General features: G+C 43.3%; 1 long non-coding RNA gene across 1 annotated transcript; it reads right to left on the reverse strand.

Annotated features, from left to right (window-relative positions):
* Positions 1 to 2195: 2195 nt before the first annotated feature.
* Positions 2196 to 14961, reverse strand: LOC107317511. The gene is made up of 6 exons (XR_001556909.2): positions 12985 to 14961; positions 11157 to 11440; positions 7512 to 7699; positions 5693 to 5824; positions 4587 to 4805; positions 2196 to 2298 (listed from the first exon to the last, which is right to left on the reverse strand). It is a non-coding gene; the product is annotated as an uncharacterized LOC107317511 (long non-coding RNA).
* Between the last annotated feature and the right edge of the window lie 6023 nt (positions 14962 to 20984).

Consider the following 20984-nt stretch of genomic DNA (forward strand, 5'->3'; position numbering starts at 1 on the left):
ATGTGGAGATAATCGTGTGGATATAGGCACTGACTTCTCTGCCAAACAGATAATAAGACAAAAAAAAAAAAAAAGAGGAAGATGCCAAGGAGATACTTGATTTCTTTAAGTAATTGTGACTTGCAATTTGTTATCATGCTCAAGTGAAGCATCAAGAAGTTTCATGTTTTTGCTAATTTTTAGGGAGAATTGATAACATCAGCATTCAGCTATCTGCAATTGCCACTCTTTTGGTTCCTAACATAACTTGATCATGAAGAGTCCATCGTGTCTGAATTACAATGTTGGTTCCCAGTCTGGGCTAGCAGAAAATGACTGCAAAGGAGAGTAATTGAGAGGAGGCTGACCTAGGCCAGGCCGCTGACCTTTTACACGGCTGACAGCCCTCCCTGCAGATAGAGCCTTGCCCTTGGTATTTCCTCTGCTGCCAAGGACCCATGACTACCCTGTCCAGGTGGCCTGTTCTCTGGGCACGGAAGCTTGCTCACATCAGCCCTCGCCTTCTCTTCAGCATCAGGGAGAGGGTCCAGTGCCTTTGAAAGACTGAAGTGGATACCTCATTAGGCCTTGATTATTCTCAAGCAATTGCTTAGATTTCTGCCCTAATACCAATCAGCCTTTTTTAGCAGAGGTCGTGGAATGGGCAGTGGCTGTCTTGTCTTCGTTATAATGCATCATTTGAAACTTTTCAATTAAGCTTCAGATCAGGCCACAGTACTGAGACAGCTTTAACGAGGGTGAGTAATGACCTTGTGCTGCACGTGATTTCTGGCACACCATCAGTTTTAATTCTTCTTGATCTTACTGTAACCCTTTGATACTTTGGATCAAGGGTTCTCTTGAAATGCTTTAAGCACACTGTAGGACTTTCAGGGACTGTTCTGACATGGTTTCTATCCTACTTGTCTCAATGTAGCCAGGCTGTCACCTGTAAGTTCTCCATATAAATTCAAATTGCCAAAGATTAAAAGGCAGCTGAAAATCTGGCCTGTGCACAGAACCGGGGAAATTTGGTATAGGTCCCCAGAGTGACTGAACCTAAGGAGAATTCTGCTGCAAGAGCAAGGTAGCTCCTTTGATGTGCCATGCCCAAGTAGAGCAATGCTATGATTAGAACAGAAAGCTACATTATGCTGGAGTAGTGAATTTAATAAGAACTACTAGAGAGAGACTTCCAGAAATTTAGACTTCCCAGTTAATACCTATCTTTACATTGCATATAGATCAAACTATAACTCTGTGGTTTAAAACACAGTGTTAGAACCCTCAACCAGTAACGCCAATGGTTAGAAATATCAGACATCAACAGGACAAATATTCCTTAAATTAAGGGATATTTGGACACAGATCCAATTCCAAACCTAGCAGCTGGGACTAATTTCCAAGCAGGCTGTGTCTGCTTGAAGCAGATAAGCCCTAGTATTTTCAAGGTGCTCCTTAGGTCTTGGACTCTGATGGATGTGGATTCCCCCAGAGAGCCACAACATTCTCCCGACTCATGGGCAGAACCAGCAACTCAGCCATCAAGGAGACGGAATAAGAATGAGAATGCAGCCTCCACCTCACAGGTAGGCGTGATGGAGAAATCACCATTTAGCCTGTGGCCTTGCTTTGTCCCATTAAGGCACCCAACACAGGGGCCGTGCTTGCTGAGCTTTTGCCAGAGATGTTTGGTCATCCCCATATCTCTTCTCCTGGCCAACAGGGCATGTGCTAGGCTGTTAGCCACAGCAGCTGCTTTATGCTGGGCTGCTGACAAGGCCTCAAAGGATTGCCTATGAAGAGCAAAGGAACAACATATTTTACAGTTCCTCTCCTGCTATACTTTAGATAGTCAACCCTAAAAGCAACGGACTGAGCTACTTAAAAGTAATAACTCCGTGTACCTTTTTGTTGGGATTTTTTATTCTTTACTATTTTTGAACCTCTTCTTATATGAAGCATGAGGGGGGTTATCTGGAAGGGTATCAGAGAAATCTTTATGTTTTATTGCAGTTGGATAGCACTAGCAGAGAACTAGAAAAGCTTTAAAACTTGCTATCAATCATTTGATGTATGCAGGAGGTAATCTTTACTGATACGCCTCTAGTAACCAACTGGAATGGTTTGTCTTTCATTCTGCCCTTTACAGGAGGCCTCTTTCACTGCACCTGCATGGTGGTAACAGTGAACAAACCTCATTTCCTAAATCAAGCTTATTGGATAACGTACTCACTTTTTCATATGTTGTAGCCGGCAGAAAACGTTCATCTGACACTGTCTTGGCTACAAGAATAGAGCAGCAGTACTGTATGCGTCCTACAACAGCAACACAGGAAAGAGATGAGGGAACTCAACAGATTTCACTCCAGACAAAATTATTGTCACTACATCAGAATTGAATTCTTTGTTAACCCAACACTGTCACACCTATTAGCATGAAAGAAGGCAGAGGTCATTTAGCACTACACTACTTACTGCACGCTGGAAGCAAACCTTCCAGCTCCTGCAAGTGTTAAAGCTGGAAAAAGCAAATTGCAGCCGCATGCCGTGTTCCCATCTCAGGTCCTCTAGGCAGCAATTATAAAAACCAGTTGTGTTATCACTACATTTCGAAGTCAGAGTACTACCACACTGATGTGTGGCTCTAAACCCAGCAGAGCTTGATCCATTAAGCACATAAAGGGGCCTGTGTGCCACAGGAGTCTGGCCTGAGCAGAGGACAGAAACCACAAACTCCCAAATTCAAATCCTGTGTTTCTTCCGCTGTTTGACCAACACTTCAGAACACATCCATACATTTTAAATTTCTCACTCTAATAGGAATACATAGAAATGCTCCTTTCAGAGGTGTAGCATTGATTAATAAGCTTGTCACTGAGGATGGAAACTGCTACCTAAAGTGTTAAGTGCTGTTAAATAATGAAATACCATTCTGTGAATTCTGGTGGAATCCAGAGAACTTCACCAAAATATATTGGTCTCATTTGCATATATACCCTATCTGACAACAGCAACCAAGCTGGTGAAAGTTAATTCAAACGTTTGTTATGCTCCGTAACTGCAGAAAAAAATTAAGGCGAAAACTCTGATTCACAAGGAAAAATTGTGCCTGCTAAAAAATCCTTAATTTCTCACATAGAGAGTACAAACTAATATTTCTTTCATCAAATTTGCACATGCCTCAGTGATATTTAGCTTAATAACTGTGAGGAGAAGGAAGAGCATTGACGAAGTTAAAGCACAGAAAAGCATTCTGCAGAAAAATGCCTAATGCTTTCCATTTCAGCCACATATCCTTGCTCAGGTTTCTTGGCAAACTAGAAAATGTCTGGTTTAGGCACTTCTAGCCCAGTTTCTCTGTGATACACCTCCAATACCACATCACCAGTGTGAATCGCTGTGGACCACCTGAGACTTTCCTGCCATGGAGCCATAAGCACTCGTTCTGGATTCTCAGAGGACATGTTATGGTTTTCCTCAAATAAAACAACTTGACAAATTTCTGTATTTCTGGATCATATCATTCCTTCTGTGAAGAGTTCCTGTAGCAGTTTGAGATTGGAAGTTAGGTCTTTCAACTTTCATTTGTATGCCTTTGTTATAAAAACCCATTTTCTCTTCATCAGTTTTGTACACAGAATAAAACCAGACGGGCAAGCCTGGAAGCTTCCAGGACTTCCAGAGCAGAGGCCACTGAGTCTGTAGAGTAGCAAATGTCTCAGGAATGCAGGATACATCCCTGACACTGGATTACTCTGTGTCAAGGTAAATAATTTTACTCCACAGATTTTTCCCTTTCAGGAACAACGCTGCCTCTTAATTTCTGTTGGTGCTTCATCACCTAGAGCAGTGGGGTTCAGGTGACCCCAGATGATGGAATATATGCAATGATGGCTTTCTCTCAGCTTCTTCTAACAAACCATTTGGGGATGGAAAAAATTATATCTCTTCCCATTACATCACCATGGAAAGTAAAAAAGCAAACAAAAAATAGTGGAAAAAAAAGCAAGAGGCATCATTTCCTAATATATTTGTGTGGGTTCATTTCACCAAGGGATGTACTATACCTCTGCCATGAGTTGCTGAAAATGCGAGGAAGCTGTGAAACACGATGTTCTTATGCTTACCAAGAATCACCAGCCCTTCGCCTTTAACAGAAGATCTGTAGCCTAAATAGGCAGCTTTAAGAGCTCTCCTGACTCAGTTGCAATCAAGATACCATCTCCTTAAATAAGCATTTGTACTCCCAGCGATTTTAGGAGATGAATTACTGATCTTATTACCATGGTAAATACCCTTGAGGCAATGCACAGGCCAACAGAATATTGCTTTCTGCTGGTACAGTACCCATTTCCAGGAGAACTCTGGGAGTATTCCTAGCCATATGGTAATAATAAAAGATTTGCTTAGTGTGTATTTGCCAGAAAGTCCCATTTGCAGAAGTGGCTTTTAAATCTTTGACACTGTTCATGGGAAACAGCTTGTCAGCTATGAAAATATTCCTACCAGCTCCTGTGTATCAGCCTTACCAGTGGGTGCAGGGATCTGCAGGTGGCACCACGCAGGATCAAGTGGAGAGTTTCCAGCTAACAAAATGACATTACCTGAATGAGCAGAAGCAGTTCTTCTCCACTGGCAGAGCAGCTCATGGCCTTCTTTGATGACAGTCCATTGCTCTCCCATTGCTCTGCATCCCAGCAGCCAGCGGGAGACGGTGAGGGCTGGGGAGCTGTAGTGGGTGGGAGGACGTTTATTTATCACTGAGCCTTCATCTGGTCAGCAGGAGAAGTTGATAAAAACTGCTGCCTCCAGGGTTGTGTTCTCTTTGGGAATAAGGAAAAGGTGAAGCTGGCTAAGGTCAGTGCACAGGAGGCTCTGCTGAAGGTGGGAGCACGTTGGCCATGAATTACCAAGCATCATCTGGTGTCATAGATAAGCAGAACGGGTAAGAGACTAGGCAGGCTCTACAATAAGGGATGGATTTAATTAACAATTGCTCAGAGGGAGCAGACCGTAGCATTTTGGCACGAGGACATCATACATCTGACAGTTACTTAAAGAGACAGGGAGCACCCTATTATAAAAAAATATATTACTCCTCAACGTGTTTTAAAAATTACAGGAGAAACACTAACAGATTGCATTACCCCCTCTCTGCAGGGCCACCAGGCACAACAGCACTGAGCTCTCAGTAGGTATTCTGCACAAGGGCCTATTTAAAAACACTGGTCCAAATTTGGTTCCAACGGCACAACTCTGCTGAAGTTAGGCGCTTATGCAGATGTAACCAAATGCAGATGTTGATCCATATTAACTGAACTATTAAATACATCAATCTTACCCAACCATCTGACGACTTGTCCCATTCTCCTATATTTCCCAAAAGTTTATATAAATTCAGCTAGCTGACGATTTGCAAGCTTCTGGGTAAGCCTCTTTTCGTCATTTCTTTCTTGGGTTTCAGTTTTGGTTTTTTTCCCCCCATCTCTCTTTTTAAATGACTGTTTTAACATTAAGTGAATCTTGTAAATATTTTGAAAGCTAAAGGTGAACATTACTGTACAATTCTGGCTGTTTCTCCATTCAGACAGAAAAAAAAAGAAAAAAAAAAAAAAAAAAGAAACAGCAAAAATGATAAACCATTAGAGTTCTCCTATATTTTTTGACATCCCCATACTCAAAACAATGCATTGAGTCACCAGCGCCCTACCCAGTGGGTCTGCAGTCACACAGGTGACTGATGAGCATGCAGCCACGTCCCCCAGGTGTCAGCACGGCTTCAGTCAATGGATTTCCTCCTGTGGAGCTGAGCATGGACACACCACTGCTAAAATGGGAATGCCTGGAAAATAGAAAAGTACATCCCTTAACACATATGCCCTCGTAACAGTCTCTGTTCTTCACTCACCTGAGTGCAGCACTGCCCAGTCATTGCAAACAGTCAATGGAGGGAATATTATTTACTGACCAATCTACAGGAAAAGGGTTTCATGCAGTTCAGAGGCTCCCTGCCAGCAATGCATCTGAAGATCTATTATACTCGAGCAGCTTTGAGCCCTCAGAGCGCTGCGTACTTTGGGCCTTTTCACTGACGACAAGACCCACCACAGTACCTTTGCTCTTTCCCAAACTCATCCATTTATTAGAGCCCATCCTGCAGGAGCAGATTGCTTTTTCTGAATCACAGTTAAAAATCAGTGTTGTAAATTGTACTCTTAAAAAAAAAAAAAAAGAAGAAAGAAAGAAAGAAAGAAAAAGAGGCCACAGCAAAAGTGTGACCTGAATGCATAAGAATTTTTTGAATGAATGGAGCCCTTAATATTTCATTTTGCCTAATGAAGTAAGGCACGAATGTAAAAGGATTACTATTCCTGTAACATTAAATTCACACACACAAAGTGTAATTCATGGAACCTGGCTTTAATTTTTTTCATATAAATAATTAATGCTGCATTTAAAGCACGTTAAAATGTTTTATTTCTTAATCAGATAATTTGACTGAGAAACAAAGATGCCTTTATGTCCCTTTTCCTTGACTAGAGTTACTGTAATAAAAGTTCCCCTCTAGCTTTGGCCTTCACTCTCCGGTTTGCTGCTGCCAATTAGTTTTCTAAAGTCACTATTTTACAAAACGCTTCTCACTTTTAAAAAAATGTAATTGAATGTCTGCACATCACAGAGTTTCTTGTGTTCAGACACGGGGTGTTAAACATTCCTTCGGTTGACTCGGGTCAGCTTTAAAAAATCTCAGACGCTGAAACTTGAGAAGCGGTCGTGTGCTACAGTGTTTTCTCCACATCCTGTTAAGTATTAAGCGGTTATTTAAAATAGAGTTGTTATACTCAGCAGCTGACTTAAAGTGCTCGATATAGTTTACAAGACGATTAATTAAATGAAAGCATTGCATGTGATGCACATGTATTTCCATAATCATTCACATTGGCCTATAGTTGCCCTTTAATTTTCATACTAATTAAAGTAACACATTGATCTGCAAATTGTAAATGGCTGCATTTCTCTGTAGATGTTAACACTGATGTAAGCTGAATGGTGAATAAAAAACTCCAAGAATTAAGCAGTGTTTTTTGACTCTGATCCATTCAAGTTTCTCTTCTCATTCCATCACTGGACCACATCCATATTTTAACAAGACCGTGTGGTTTTTTTTCCTGAGTTTTCAGCCCCATATTGTTCCAAGGTACAGTGTGCTTATTTTTTGTATTGTGGTGTCTAGCTAGCTGGGTTCCATCTGATAAAACAGAGCAGTTAGGCAGGAGTTGTAGTTACATATTTAGTTTTTAAAGTGGTAAAGGGACTGAGGTTTGTAATCTGATGGGCAGAAATAAAGGAAACCAAAATGTGCAGCTATTTCACCAGTAGTACTGCCTCTTAATTACATCTGACCCATTATCCTCCTTGATTCTTGGTCAAACCTTGACACGGCTGACTTGGGATCTGCAATGCAAAACAGAGGGATGCATTTTCAGGTCATGTCAAGGCAAGGGGAAATTACTCCCTAAAACGCTTACCAGGACTTGGAAGAGAGAAGCAGCAGATACGATTATCCCGCTGCTCACACAGCTGCTGGCATTTCAATTTGGCACACATCTGACAGGGACCACAGCATCCACCTCGAGCAGCCCTTAGCACAAAACGGGCATACGGTAATTGCTATTGAATGAGAAGTAACCACGGACTGTAGGCATATGAAAGACACCTAAAAAAAAATTGTCAAAAAAACCTTCTGTCAGGGTCAACAGCTCAAAAATTAACAACTAATCACTCCTTCCAGTGTGTCCTCCATCTAATTGCTTCCATGATGAGGTGGCTTCTCTTTTTTTTTTTTCTTTCAGAAATGAGCATTATAAAAGATTTCTTTTTAATTTAAAATGAAAAATTCCTCAATTCCCAGGTGACCTATCCAAGAGAAATAATAATAAGCACTCGATTGCTCAGAGAGCATCAGCTCTCACACATATTACAAGGCTGAGCGTTCATGCTCTCTTACAGCCCCGGCCCCACTCCCTTCCCGCAGTGTGTCCTATCTCCAGATCCTAACTTGGCTCAGCCCAAGATGTTATTTGTTAAAATTAACTTTCAGATCAGGCTGGAGTCAGCGTTCTTGGCAAGGAGGAAAGGAATGAAAACTGCAAGGGAGGGAGCAGCTTCGGGTGGTGGAAAAGGGAAGCTGCAGCCCAGAGTAGGGATTTTTGGGGCAGGGATCACAGCACAGCAGTGCTGTGGCTGGGCACAGGCAGCATAGCCATGTTCACACCTAGCCGTGCCCAGTGTCCTTGGGCCCTTCTCACCAGCCTGCCCCTGGCTCCCCACACTGCAGGGCTGAGCCCCATTCCACCCCAAAGGGATACCCTGAGGAGCTGCTTTGTGATAACCCATGTGTCCTGCACAACATCCCATGTGCATCTGCTTCAAGATGCAGAAGCGCTTGTGGCTTTGTGCTTTTTCATAGCAAAAGTCTTCTGAAATTTGGTTGGTGACACTGAACTGCCAAAGTCATGCTGAGGGAAGACTGATAGGATACAGTAATAATGCAAGGCTCTTTTTTCCCATCATAAACCAAATCTCCTATACATTTCTGGAAGATTAATTTAGATTTGGGGGAATTCTGAGTGAAGCACTGGAAAAGAGACTAAATGCATGACTAGTTTCTACCTGACCTTAGCTACTACATCAGCCACCACTGCTCCAGCACTCTGATATATGGAAATGTGCATATGCTTCATCTTAATTACCTAGGGACTCTACAAAAAAAAAGCTCTAACATATCTTCATTGAAAATGTAGCTTTTCTGAGAGCCAGGCAATGGTGCTATAAATCCACTGACAAATTAACCATGTATTTTATCAGAAAATAAGATATCTCCAAGCTACATGGACAGAGCCCTACTTGCCTTAAGTGACACATGTAAACCATGTAAGATACAGAGCTACGCAGCAGTTAGGGTTTGTTGGGTATTTTAACTTCGATTTTGCATTTTGAAGTTTAACCTCCAAATTTACTGTGAGAACAAAGGGATTACCAAGAAAACATAACCTAAAAGCAAAGGACCTCAAAAGGTTCTGACTCAAGTGACACAAATGGATGTGGCACTGGCTATGTTTCAAGCAGGAACTCCAGCTGAACCTTCAGCCTGGGCATAGAGCTCCTACCTCCTTGCATACTTTTCCCTCCTTCCCTTTGCACTCTCCAACTAAATAGAGAGAGGACCTTCCCTCCCTCCACCAGCACCCACAGAGGTTGCCACAGATGGGCAGCAGCTGGGTGCTTTCTCTGCAGGCAGGGACAAACTGAGCACAGCACATCCTGAGCAAGGCCGGGGCTGGGAGACGCAGCCAGGACCCGACTGGCTGCTGGGTGAGGTGCTGACACCAAAGCTGGAGGCCTGGGAAGTCTTTCATCTCTCCACAATCAGCTTTTTTACACAGCTTCATGACAGCTGGTTATGATGAGCAAATTAAAACTAATTTCAAAGTTACTCTTGGGCACAATTGTCAGGCTTTCCTTCAGGAAACTCTCTAAACAAGTGCTTAACTTTAAGCAGATGCCTAAATCCCAGTGAACACAGGAGGATTTATACACCTGCTTTAGCGCTTTACAGCGCAGGGATGGCCCCCAGCAAGTGGTGTGTCACATCCCTGTGGTCCCAATGTCCAGGTGGCTTATTCTCTTCCAGGAGGCTTATTCTCTTCCAGGTTGAAGTGCCAGCACCCAGCCAGCTCCAGGACCACAGCTCCATGAACCAGGTTTTTACTTCAGTGCACATCTTGCTTTTCTGCAAACCTGCACAACCCTGCAGGCAGCTCTTCTGCTAATGAGCTGCAGCGTGGAAACTTGAGCACAAGAGCTGTCTAGGAGGGCTCAGTCACAAATTGCCACTCTCGATAGCAATGCTGTTCTTTCAAGCCACAGAGAGCACATCAGAACTACTTCTTGAAGTTGTAGCTTGGCCTTTTCTCCCCTTTTTATTCTTAAGAAGACTGTCAATACAGTCTCAGTGTGCCTGGAAAGCACAAGGAGAGCTGGTACTGGAGACTTCTCCAGTGAAGTGGGGGCACGTTGGTGGTAATCTCCCTTTCACTGGATACAGATGAGCCTGCTTAGAAGCAAAATTAGCATGCTGAGAAAAGCACTTCTCAACCTACAGTAACGACTGCAGAGCTGGTGGGAGGGGAAAGGAAAGGGAAGGCTGGCACTATGACAAGCAGCATGAAGCATTTTCTTGAGCATTAACACTCACCTACATAAGACACAAAGATATAAGGAATGAGATCAGCTGAAAAAAAAAGCAAGAACTTTCAGTGAAAAAACTTCTATGTTTAATAAGCTTCCATTCATTCTTCTTACTTAATTGGAAAGCAAAACCAGAGTTTTCATTTCTCTATCTCTTTCTCTGTTGGCAAGATGAGGATGGGAAAGGAAGCAGAAAAGGAAAGGGTCACCGCTAAGCTTTCTGAGGTCTTTCCTTTTGATACTGTGACTTGTTTTCGATATATATTTTTTTAATTACTTATTTTAACTAAAATAAAAGAGCACTTGTTTTGGTTAAAAAACCAAACTGGCTCTAAGGAAGACAAACTCTGTGGTACTATGCTTACATATTAAAGAGGGCACAAAGAAGTCAAAAATGCACCAACAGACCAGCATAGGTCAGACCCATGAAAAAAAGAGAAAAGATTTTTAACAATCTTTCAGCCCTCTCTTTATTAGACCTTAATTAAATCAATGGGTCAAAGCAACAGAGGAAAAAAATGGTTCAGCTGGGGGACACTAATCAACCCTTTTTTGTGGGCTGAAAGATCTGTTGAGCAAGAACTAAGCTTTAAGTCAGCATCTGCCTCATGTAACACATAAGCATAGGCATTATGTTGTAAGAAAAAAATATTTATAGGACTATCTTTTCTTGAAAATATAAAACGACTTTTAAAAGGAAACACTGCTAATAACCATATGGTAAGCCAGTGAGCGTGCTTGAATGAGGAAAACTGGGCAGATCTTTAGGTTTTGTTCTCAAACGCCATCCTTGCACACGCTATTTTAGAGAACTCAGAGCTAATTCACTTGTGAGGACATGCAAACACAAAAATACCATCCGTGTTACTCGCAGCATATATACAGCATGCTCACCCAGCAGGAGCCTCGCAGTGAGGCCTTACCAGCACAGTGCAGGCACGTCTGTCCATCCCAGCATGAGCCCACGGGAAGGAAACATGACTCAGCACCAAAGTTTTCTTCCATCACTTCTGGATGTGGAGGAAGTCAGCTGCACTGCAGCGGCTCTGGGTGCACCTCTGTCCCCTGTGCCTGGGCTGTAGCTGGAGACAGGCAACTCCTACTTCTCGTCCTTCTCCTGTGCTTTGTGCAGAACAGGGGGAACTTCAATTTCTCTCATTCTTACTCTAAATAGAGAGCCAAGATCCAGCAAGCTCCTGTTACAGTCCTGTAAAAGAAAAAGCAGATGTGTTGCCTTCCTTATCTATCCCATGCTTGGAAGCAATCTTGCATCCGAAAGACGACATCATAGATTTTGACCAAAATGCACATCTGCAGGTATAACTCTTCATGTGTACAACAACCACCAATGAACAAATCCAACACTCAGCATTTATCTATACAACGGCCACAAATAATATCCCAAGCTAAGTGTTAACAATTGCACACCTTCAGATACTCTTGGCAGTGGGACTGAAGCACTGCAGAGGGACTTTCCCTCTCAGGAACCCAAGGAACATGTGAAGCAGAATTGCTGTACCACAAATGGTGCAAGAAACATGATGGTGTCTCCAGCTCCACTCACAGCTCCATGCAGCTTTCATGGCAGAAAATGTCAGGGAAATAAATATCACTACATTACTACACAATGCTTTGCCTTATTATAATATTGTCTCTGCTGCTGAAAATACTGTTGCAGAAGGAAGTTAACATTAGCTAGGCACTGGGTGGGATTCCCTTCCTGGAAAACATGTTCTCAACAGGAAACCCAAACACAGTGCTAGACAGTTATCTTAAGTAGATTTAAATAATTAAATCCAAAATTCTCCAACCACTTACTGTTTCAAATTTATTTCTTTAATAACAAGCTTGTTTCAGAAACACACTGGATTAGGGTTTCATTTATTCAAAATTTAAGGTCTGTCCCACTTTGAGTGTTATTTTAAGTATTTAAGGGAATTTTTGTGCTTGAGAAAACGAAGAGATTGTTGCATTATAAATTAATTTCCTCTGCTATTGCACAGGCCATGCACAGTGCAGCTGTGAAAGCGCTGCAAGAGCCCCAGTAGTGTCCTCAAGCCCAGCCTATACAGAGCAGCCCGATTTCTCACACACAGAGATGTTGGCGCTGTCTTACAGCTTCAGCTAGGACTACTTCCCAAACAGCGACCTCGACTGTGCCAAACAAAGGGAGTGTTTGGAGACACTGAGAAGCACCCACCAGGGACGTGGCCACTAAGAGCCATTGCTGTGCCTAGGGGCTGAGCCTCAGAGTGCTGCATTCTGTGGCATGAGCAGCTTGGCTACAGGTGCTGCCTCATACAGATGGGTTCGGTGCTGCTTGCCTTTTGCACAAACAATTTCACAAACAAGCAAGTTTCTTATATGTTCTTCCTCACCTCCAGGCATTCATATTCTTTTTAAGTACAGGAACGTTAATTAGATTTTGACCGCAGACCCCGGATTTGACTTACCCTGACAGGGTTTCCATTAGTGTAATCTGTAGGGGAATTCACTGTTTTAACATCTGTGCGCCTAAGGCCTATCTCACATTTACTGCTGTAGTCTGAAAAGCCTCCCTTGTACGGCTGTGTGTTTCTTCATGCTCCCAATTTCACAGAAGTCATTTCAGCACCAAACGGTAATTAGCAAAGGGATGGGCCTCGGCTGACATGAATGCAATTTATTGTTTTCCACAAGGCCCTGAACCAAGCAAACAAAGAAGGCAGTCTTGCTGTCTGGCATTTTATTAACTTGTATTGTGCGACGTACCTTACTGAAGGGAGATCTCCGAGTAGATTCAGCAGCCGGTATGCCGTAACATGCGTGCTTCTGAAGAATATTAATTTCAGTTCAATTAGACAAGTTTTGCGGGACCTCAGCCTCTAAAATAGGACAGCCACTTTTATAATTATCTTCTGCATTAACTTTATCACCACCCGACTTTTTACATAAATGCAACCTTTCATCTTTAAAATGCCAACACTTCTTCAATTTTGGCAACCGTACAGCATTGCTAATTATTTGCTCATTATGTGTGGTTAACTGATGAATCATTAATAAATGAATGAATGGCTAATATATTTTTATGGTAATTGGAGATATAACTGATTGCAGACTTCCTTTGCTTCTCAAAACTGCCCTGAATGAGCAGTAGCTGCTTAATTGTTTACAGATGATATTTATGCCACTGATGAGCTCTTCCATCCCCGTGGCTCAGGAGAGGTGAGCCCTCCCTGTGCCCACGCTCTCCTTCCCCACAGCCTCTCAGAGGATGGGTGCACACACCTATATGGGGAGGGCCTCCCACCAGCTCCCCATGATGGCCGCGAGCAGGAGAACCAACACGACTGCACTCACTGTCAGCATTTCCAAGCAATACCCGATCAGAAAATGGAAATCACACCCTTCTGGAAGCGTACCCCAGCAGGCTGGGTGTCTGCGGTGAGAACCGCAGATGGGGCTGAGAAATCAGGCCCCAGTGACATTTTGTTTTAACTCCATACCGCGCATTACAGTAAATGGCTTATATAACCTCTCGCTGCCAGTGCGCAGTTAATGAATTCAGAGATAATTGCTGGGTTGATTTCTTTCTTTCTTTCTCTTTTTAATAACCTATATTTCCATAAATCATTCCTAGGGTATATGGTTTCAAAACACAGCATTTAAACCTGCTTGACAATTCAAATTGAAAAGAAAAGATAGTATGATGGCCAAACAAGGCTCCTTTAGTTATGCACACACATCCCGAAGATTGAGTTAAAAATGCAAAGGAGATTACCAATTCTTAATTATAATTATTTAACCAGGTGGGTAGTTTCTCTAATGAACATTTCTATGAAAACAGAATAACTAATGATGGTCTTAAAGAAGTCTTTGTCTTCCCATGTACTAATGATCGCATTTCTAAATATGCAGGAAGGCCCCCATGTACATTGCTAATGATAAGTAATTAAGCACCAGGCATCAAAAGCTATAGAAAAGGGTCACAGTAATGCAACAGAAAATTAAAAATGCAATAAAATAAGTTGTATGGAAAGATTAAATTTCTGGCTTCTGCAGGCCTTGCTATAAAGAAATCTTTTCCCCCTCCAGTATAAATGAGGGCTGCCGTGGGGTATCAAAACAAAATCTTCTAGGCGCTTTCATTAGGTTTTACTTGCCTCTGCTCTTGAACTCCTATTAAAAAGAAGCGAGCCACACACCATTTAAAACAGGCACTATATTCAGTAAAGCTGCAGTTTCTCTTAACGCTTATGAGAAATCATGATGGTTGAGATTATGACTCTCAGCTACCTCCTCTGAAGCATTTCAGAACTTCTGATGAAAGAAAACAGGAACATGTTAAAAATGAAGCCTGATTTTGCTGTTATTTTTTTAATCTGTAGCTCCATGCACAAAGGGCCATGGTCGACCCAAGGCAGACTCAGACCTCAGGCTCCCAAAAAGCTGACTTGAGCCTTTGTGGTACAGCAGCTGAACCAAAACCACGTTTGTTCACCAAGCATTAACGGCAGTCTTCAAATAAAAAAGAAATGGGCTTTCTTTAGTAGTAAAGAATGAGCGCCCTGTGCTGGCATCCTTCAGGCCTCCCCACCACTGCTCATCCCTCTGCTCCCAGGCCTAATTTTCTGCAGCTGTTGTTCATGGTTCTACCAAACGACAATACTGGTGGAAAGGAAATAATTCACTAGTATCATTTCTCAACAGAAGTAGAATTCATCTTTTCAAAATGTGGTGAGAGACCAGCAGAGCTCACATGGTAGGAGATGCAGCACAGCAGCAGCCCGCCCGGCACCGACCCCACGTGCCCACCCACCTCACAGCATGGCCATCTCCACCCACCTGCTGAGGCCCAGCCGCAGCCCTTCCAGCTCCCTCATCACATTCCACCACACTTCTCCAAACAGGATTTGTTGGCTTGGTGTCAGACTTAACCAACAGGTTAGGTTAAAACACATGCAGTCCACTGCTTAGAGCCAATGGACACCTCAGCCATAACTGCAAACAGTGCTACGACATTTGAAATCAACGAGTGTCTGGCATTTTCAGCCTTCCAATGCTTCCTTTTGAAAACAGTTTTATTTCTGTTTTCCCTTCACACCAGTATGTCCATCCTGCCTGCTGCCCAGCCACAGCTGGGTCACTCTCACGAAGCACCACCACCATGAGACCATTCAGGGCAGGGCAGCACACACCAATTGTACAGCCCAGTCTCCAAGTTTATGGGCAGCACAGCCCAGCCTGTCTGTTCAAGCTGTTTCATTTTGTCTACAGCCAAAAATAAAATAACCTGAAATACAGCCTTGACAGTGAGCCACTGTGATCCAGGCTCTGCCAAGCTCCACCCTGCACCAAGCACACATCCACCTTCTGGAGTGTACTACCCTACACAGGGGCATCCAGAAGGGACATCCCCAAAAGATGCTGCTGCTGCTGGACCTACCATTGCCCCACGGGGCCAGGACTGCCAGCAAGGATGAGTCCCTGATGCCACGTGGGAACAGGCCGGCTGCTGCAGGGGTCTGGAGGAAAGGGTACGAGTGTCTGCACTGCTGCTGGCAGCTGCTGGAACACAGGATGGATCGGAAAAGTGAGCATTGAATTACAGTTATCTTCAATTAAAAAAATGTTTATCTTTGAAAGCGCGTATCTGTTACTGACAAGCTCTGAAAACCACCACTCCAAGCCTGTCAGTAAAACCAAATGTTAAATGGAAAATATTTGCCAGGATTTAAAATTAGACCTACACATTACTTACAGATGTTTCAATGAAAAACACTTGAAACTCAACCACAGAGTAATAAACCCCACAATGGTGTATTTTTTTTATACTTCAAGTTAATTTTTATTATATAAGTAGCCATACGAAGAAGCCATTGCATACTGCTTAAATTAAATGTGGAGGAATGAAATCAGCAGTATCCCTTTACAGCATATGGTCCAGCAAATCAAATTACAAAGCTTTCCACATCTCATTAACTGCAATGAGTACAGTGAGATTTCTAATAAGTCACTTCTTTTTCATGTGAGAGGTGAGCAGTGACTTATTGTGAGTATTCTCACAGGATGACCCTTGTGCTGAAATTAAGAACTAATCTAAAATGGGAAAGGTCATTTGGTCAAGTCTGATCATAACATTTCCTCGTTATTGTTTTAGTTGGCATTGAAGCACATGCTTTCCCGGTGCACCAGCTGAAAAATGCCTTTGATAATTTCACTGACAGCGAGTAACCCACACACTGCCATTTAATGAGTTTGGGCAGGATTAGCTGACAATAAAGAATACAGTATAAATGTTTTTATAGGATGAATTTTTCAGCAGGAAAATTTCATACAGGCGCAGTTAACTAATTTATTTGCATTTACTACCAAGATGCCAGCCTGAGCACCGCACCAGTGAGCGCTTGCCATCCCCATCCGGACAGCAGCTGCCCCAGCCACAGCCCCATGCCCCAGCTCACAGCCCACCTGTAATGGTGGCTCCGGTTGCAGCGGGTGCGCCAAGGCAAGAGCTGTGTTCAAACACTCGCTTCCTCCTCTGCACAGAAAATCAAATCATCCTGCAGTTGCTTGTCATGTGGCTTTGCTTTATGTGGATTCCTGATTTAGTGGCAGATCTGGTCCAGGAACTGAGGCGTTCCTGGCTCCCCATCCCAGGCTCAAATCTCCGATCTGAATCCAATCTCCCTTCCGCCATCAGCCTAAAATTGTTTGCTATAGGATATGTTGACCATAAAAATACAGCATAGTGCACAATGAGAGAAACATCTCAAGACAGTGGAAAAGAGAAAACTCAGCCAGGCCAGCTGAAGCACTTGGGAGGAAAATCAACAGGCTGTTTTTAGCAATTACGAAGTTGTTGGCTGATCTGATGTAGCTGGGCAGGAAATTCCATAGTTTTTGGAAACCATTGACAAAAAGGTTCTGGCACTTCCAGTCTTCGTTCCGTGCTTCAACAAGAGTTAATACGCTGTGCCCAAGCAGCTCAGGATGCAAAGAAAAATGGGGGAAGATGTACAAATAGGTTTGGAGATGCGTCCTCTTCAGCTGTAGAAGAAAAATTCTGTGACTGATTCAAAACCTCCCACCGCACTGTGCTAATGGCGGGGCAGGAGCAGGAACACCATCATTCTGCCAGGATGTTTCACTTGGTTATTAACCCCGTGGAAAATTTTGGAGGACTATAAACCAATCCTCAAAGGATGGATTTCTTATTTGGTCTAAAAACATTGCCTAACTTTTGTGCAGCCACTACTGAGAAGTCTGAAACCAAGCTACTGTTTAGATTAATTTAATTCCCCCTTAATGTTCATTAAATACTAAGCTGTTATTTTAGAGTATCTCAAAAAGAGTTACAAGCGTGATTTTTTGGAAAACTGTGTTGGAGTGCAAAACTCACAGCGCAGGGGACGTTCACATTGTTTTCTCTGGGCTATTTTAAGCACCTAACATTGAAAACATTCAGAAATACTGAAGTCTTCAGGCCAGCACGGACCTGCACCCACACCAGGGAAAAGGGGAGGTGGGTGGGAGCACCTCTATCAGATGGCAGATGGCCACCGGTTTGCTTTGATCAGGGGCTGTGCCCCAGGTCGGGGGCAACAAGAAGAGCAGAAGGAGATGGATGACGGGCAGCGGGAGGCTGTACCAGTCCACCACCCTGTGAAGTCAGTTTGTGCTTCCCACCTCCAACTGCACCAGCCAAGCACTGTCCTCACCAAGCTTTCCAAAACACCATCTATTTTGGCTGCTTTTTTTATGGGTATTGTTTTGTTGGCTTTTTCTTTCTTTTTTATTCTTATATTTTTTTTTAAATTCCATCTGAAACTTAGGGAGAGGTGGGAAAACTTTAAAAGCACGAGTTGGAGTGGCGAGACTCAGACTGCAGAATGCCTGAAACAACAATCTTTTGGCAAACACAGACAACTCTCACATTTCTTGCTAGAATTAACTTTTGACCTCCGTACCTCAGACAGTCAGAGTTTCAAAACAGAAAAGCAGTTCTGCATGGTGTGCATTAAATTACTGCAGTTCTCACATGCATACAGTTGGTTAATGATATATACATATAAAGGCCAGAATAGACAATGTGTTTTAGAAAAACTTGATCTGCTTTGCCACAGTAAATTAAGCAGAACACAACACAGAATTTACTAAATAAAAGCTTCACATCTTCCTTTGTGCAACAGTTGTGTTGCCCAGAGTAAAGCCCTTCTGCACCCCAGTTACATGCCACGCCTTGCATCTGCTGAACATCCACAGCAGAACAAGGGCAGCAATGATGCCCCAACTGCAGGCCCTCAGAGAAAAAGGATCTCATTTAAGAAGCCATTTGCCCCTCTCCACTGAATTCATCTGATGTAGTTGATGGGACCTAGATACTACATTTATCCATTACTGACATTCTGGGAGTATGGGCAAAAAAGGGAAAAAGCCAAAGAGGTGATAGACTTGAGCACAGAACTCCTGCCTCCATTGGTTCAGGAGGGAATCATTTCTGAAACACAGGGAACACCATGTGAACCTGCAGCTCTCACTCTGGGCTCCGTGGAGGCCCAAGGCATGTGGCATGGATGCCAGGTCACCCTCCGGGGCTCATCAAAGCCACAGCTGAGCAAAGCTATCATTTTCCAAACCCCAAATGTAGGCAATTGCTATTAGCATTTCCATGCATGTTTTACTTTAAATAGTTGCTGGCTGCTCATCCTTCCCGTAGCTGAAAATTACCTACCTACCTAAACGCATACACTTGTTATATGCCTGCATATATTTGTTTTAAAATAGCTTATGCATATATAGCACAGACAGACAAAAGTTCCCCGACGCTTCTTCCTGGAGGGGCAGTAAGACAGAAATATTTAAGATGATTCAACACTGGACGGCTCGGCAGATGCATCCAGCATGGTGCAAGACATTAACGTCTGCTGACTCATCATCTGAGCTAATTCCTGCCTGGCTCGTGTTCCCGTCATCTCAGCAGCAATTTAGTACTTGGTAAATTTTCTCTCATCAGGAGTAAATGTTATCACAGACTTGTGATTATGTGCTATTTGAAACTGGTGGAGCTAAAGCCATGTGTGATAATAAAAGGTAACTGTTTACCTTTGAAGCTGATATCTGTGGCCTTTGCTGTGCTCTGCAGGAAATTGGGCCAGAGAGTGGCCGCTCGAGCTGTGCTGACACCCCTCACCAGGGCGTTAAAACAAGGAGGGCCATGCCACGTGCAGAAGTTGAAACAAGCTGGCGGCACCTTTATAGGCTTGTTTTCCCCTACTGTGAGAAGCTGAACACAGTAAAAAACTCAGTAAGGAAAAAGCTCCCCTACTATTTCACACAATTACTGCCTAGCAATTGTACATGGTCTTGGGGGTACAACCAGGCCACAGCCACTGTCACGTCCACACCTGGGATGGTTCATCCCAGCAGCCCTGCAGACAATGATGAACAGCCCACAGGAGACAGAATTTTGCGTGCTCCAAGGGCCACTTCTTCAGCAGAGAGAAGCTGGGATGTAGTTTCACACCAAGTGCAGAAAAAGGAGCCACTGGGGCCATCAACCTGCCCACACCCAGTGGCAGGCGCTCCAGCCAACAGGAGCTCCTCATCTGAGAAAGAGGAAAAGGCATAAATATGGAATACCAACTAAAGGGATTTCGTGTTTGTAACACACGTTATTAACACACCGTTAGCTTTCACAACTCATTTTCAGGGGATTATAACCATTCTTCACAGAAATGGCCAGGGAGATGAGAAGTATCGACATTTTTGCCTGCTTTTCCTTATTCTTCCTTTTCCTCCCAAACAATCCACATTGGAATTCATAAATAAAGACATATGCACATTTGGATCATGTTCAGATCAATTATCCCACATCATTTTTTTGGAGCTGAGAAGAAGGTATATTGCCTAAACACTAATGCCTATGGATCTTTAATATTAATGTGATGCTCAAAAGATAATTACTTCTCATGAACCGGAATGAGTCTGGCCAAAAAGGCTGAACACGTCCAAAATTCAGTTGACTTCAGTGCAGCTAGTTCTGATTGAGGCTTTTTCTCCCCCACTGGACACACTGCCAGATGTAATAGAAATAAGCCCCACTGGAATTGTCTGAGGATACGTATCATATTCTGATTGGTACCAGATTTGCAGATTATTGGAGGGTAATTTACTAAAAAACAAAAGTCTCTTAAAATACCATTATGGTCCTGACACAACCCCCATGAAGTCCTGAGGCAGACCCTCAGATGGAAGTACACCTCTTGCCCGGGCACAGGATCCCAGGGGGAAGCAAGAGGAAACCACTTACTGCAACTCCTACCCATGCAAGAAAATGCTGGAGCCAATGGGGCTTCTGGAGAAAGAAGAAAAGATTAATTTTGGATTGAACTAAAACCTAGGAGCAGCAGATCTGTGGCTGTACTTTTTGAGTGTAACCTGTAGAGAACAGCAGAGCTCAAAGCCAGAATGAACGATGGTTTCCTGCATCTTCTTATAACTTTACAGATGGACAAGTGTTTTGGTCTCCATCTCATGGCAATGGAAGGGGACAGCCCTGGCACACCTCCTCTTCAAGGGGACACTGAGCTCAGTGGATTCAACCCTGCACATGGCTCCTTGTCAAGGGAAAGCTTTGCAGAAAGCTGCCCAAAACAGGACTGGGAAGCAGTGAAAGGAGCTCCTCAGAAGCCCAGCTCTGCCCTTGCTCCTCCATCCCGCTGCAGATGAGTCATGTATGGAGCCGGAAAGGAAATAAATGCAAACACATG

Source organism: Coturnix japonica, chromosome 8, assembly GCF_001577835.2.
Source record: "Coturnix japonica isolate 7356 chromosome 8, Coturnix japonica 2.1, whole genome shotgun sequence".
NCBI lineage: Eukaryota > Metazoa > Chordata > Aves > Galliformes > Phasianidae > Coturnix > Coturnix japonica.